The sequence below is a fragment of the Molothrus aeneus genome, chromosome 14, assembly GCF_037042795.1.
Source record: "Molothrus aeneus isolate 106 chromosome 14, BPBGC_Maene_1.0, whole genome shotgun sequence".
In the NCBI taxonomy this organism is placed as follows: domain Eukaryota; kingdom Metazoa; phylum Chordata; class Aves; order Passeriformes; family Icteridae; genus Molothrus; species Molothrus aeneus.
The window spans coordinates 3,422,955-3,426,331 of record NC_089659.1 but is presented as its reverse complement, the minus strand read 5'-3'; positions in this window follow the sequence as shown (position 1 = coordinate 3,426,331).

Here is a 3,377-nt window from a genome sequence, read left to right as displayed (position 1 = left end):
CTGCCCACAGCACCAGTCAGCTTCTCATGTTCTTTCTACCAGGAAAAGCATCATTCCTGCTTCTTCCCCTGAGGGAGGGCTGGAAAGAGCAGCCCTGGGCAGGGCTGGCAGGGAGAGCAAATATTCCTGGGGAGGGAATGGTTCTTCTGCAGAACAGACACCAGACCCTCATTTTTTGTCTGACATACCCAGGCAGTCTGTCCCATGCATTATATAGCCAAAAACACAGCTTAAAAATAAGCTTTGCTATTCAGTATCTATGTCTTAACAAGCTTGATTATATCTGCACCTTACTGATAAATCAGGAGTGCCAGTGGGAGACATGATGTTAGAGCTTTTTTTAAGCACAGCTCAGCATTGTCACAGCAACTTTAAGAGCTGGGCAGAGATGAAAACCACAGAGCCTGTGCAGAGAAGGAGAGGAGCAGTTTCTCCTAAGAGCAAGGTGCACTTTCCTAAGTAGACATTTCGCAATATAAAACACCAGCTAAATATTTCACCCTCTGGCTGGAGGCTTTTCCCCACTACGAACAAGCTTACTGAAATTCTGACATTGTCTTGCAAGGAAAAAATCCATTGGGTGTGAGGAGTTATTTTTTTGTAGTGCAAAGGAAGGGAGGAATGGGGTCTGGTCCCTTCCAGCATCCCAAAACTGCTGGTTCAGCCTTGGCAGGTGGGGTGTGAGCCATGGAGCCTGCACCTGAACACTCTACCAGCCATAATTATTAATTAATTAATTAATTCATCAGGTGCAGAGTCTCCCAGGCAGACAGACTGTTTGCTGCCTGTGAGAAACACATCTAATCTCCTGTGAAAATGTAAAAGTTTAATAAAGGGCAGTAGGAGATAGAGACTATAGAGTAAAGGTGTTTTGGCTGGGTGTGCCTTAGCACTCAGCCAAGAGCATAGTTGGTATTTTGGAAACACCTTTTCTATACTATTTCTATTGTATTAGTTTGTTACATATTCACAAAAAATTATGTATAGTAAACTTTTCTTAAAACTAGTTTACATATTCTAAGAACTGTTTTGTATTGTTCTTCTTCAGGTGTGCTATTTTAGAGTATGTATATTCTTTGGTTGTGGTTTTAGTTGATTTTTATAATTTTTATTTTATATATAGTTTTATTTTTATTTTTATATATAAATATTTTATTACATATTCATATTTTATTTATTGTTATAATATTAAAATAAAAATATTTATTTTATTTAATTTATATATACTAATTTTATGATATATTGTTGTTTATATTATTTACATATTTTATTGTTTCTTTATATCTTTTATTATTTATTAGTATATTTTATTACTTATTTATATTTTCTTATTTGTCTGTTTATTATTATTTTTATGGAATCTTAATATTTTTATTTACTTATAATTTTGTTTATGCATTTTTTTTAGTTTTGGGCTTTGATCTATACTCTTTTTAGACAGTGAGTGTTGATAGTTGGCACATCTGTAGTAAGTGTCTATTATATATTCAGTAGATGTTATCTCATCTAAACAGGCATTTTAACACAAGCATATTTATATCAGCTATTTCCCTACTAAGTCTAAACTTAATTAACAACAGAAATAAAAACCATATCTTCATAGCAAAGCTACTTTAATACCATACATATAAAATCTATTTAAATACTTGTAAAAATCCAATATTATAATATGTCTTATATTAATTATGTTATGTTGTATTATATTATGTTATGTTATATTACGTTATATTTTGTTATATATTATATTATGTTATATATTATATTATATTATATTATATTATATTATATTATATTATATTATATTATATTATATTATATTATATTATATTATATTATATTATATTATATTATATTATATTATTATATATAACACTGTCTCAGCTCGCTGCACGGACGGGTTTGGGCAGAGCCAGCGCCGGGGTCAGGCGAGGCAGCATCGCCCAGGATCGCCCAGCATCGCCAGCATCCCTCCCTTCCCCAGCCCTGGCACTGCCCCCGGGCTCTGCTCGCCTCTCCCTGGCCAACTTTTCCCGTGTCTCCTTCACCCTGGCTCGCCTCCTCTCTTCTCTGGTTTATTTTGTCCCCCCCTCCTGACCACAGCACCTCTCGCAGAGTTCTGCATCCCTCATGCATGTAAATGAGAGGGGTCCAATTACACGCGAGGGAGAAAGGGTTTAATGAATCGTGAAAAAGCAAGGGTTGCTTAGAAAAAAAAAAAAACCCAATCCCAGCGCCCCCTCATCCCCCCGCTTGGAAACGTGCGTTCCGCAGTTTGGAGAGGGGTGAGAGAATGCGAGAAACCCCCGGCTGAATGAATACCACGTTTGTTTGTGTTTATTCCAGGCTGCACTTGAAACCTGCGATGAGTTTTAAAGGGAAATAGTCGAGCACAGGAGTTACTCTTGTCTGCTTTATAGGGAAATAGTGGAGCACAGGAGTTACTCTTGTCTGCTTTATAGGGAAATAGCCGAGCACAGGAGTTACTCTTGTCTGCTTCTAAAGGGAAATAATCGAGCACAGGAGTTACTCTTCTCAGTTTTTAGAGGGAAATAGTCGAGCACAGGAGTTACTCTTTGCTTTTAGAGGGAAATAGTCGAGCACAGGAGTTATTCCTCTGTGTTTTTCGAGGGAAACAGTGGAGCACAGGAGTTGCTCCTCTCTGCTTTATAGGGAAATAGCCGAGCACAGGAGTTACTCTTTGCTTTTCGAGGGAAATAGTCCAGCAGAGAAGTTACTCTCCTCTGTTTTATAGGGAAATAGCTGAGCACAGGAGTTACTCTTCTCTGTTTTATAGGGAAATAATCGAGCACAGGAGTTACTCCTCTCTGCTTTTAAAGAGAAATTGCTGAGCACAGGAGTTATTCTTCTCTGCACAGCACAAACAAATGCAATAGGTGATTGCAGATAACTCCGTGTTGGAGTTCTCCACATGCAGACATTTCTCTTCCTGCTCTCCTTTCCTTCTGATATCAGTTTAATGGACACAAAACAGAAGCAAATTGTTATTTATGAGGTCCTGTACTACACAGCCCAAGCTCTGTGACCAGCTCCCACACCTGGCTGACCCTGAAATTGGTTGGTTATCACTACCTGTCCCTGCTGAATGTGACCTGGACAGCTTAGGATACAATGAACATTTTAAGGCAAACCACTCCAGAGCAATATTATTAATGCCAAGTATGAATTCATTATGGTTATATTTAGAATAGACATTAAGGCAAATTGATTTGTAAACATTCTGAGACTCTTCAAAGGTCTTTTCCTTCTGTTGTTCTTTTTTTTCTTCTTCTTCTTTAGCAGGATTAATTATTAGTCACTAATTGTTGCTTAAATTATTTTGATATCTTAGATTAGGGTGTTAAAAAAACCCCAGTGCC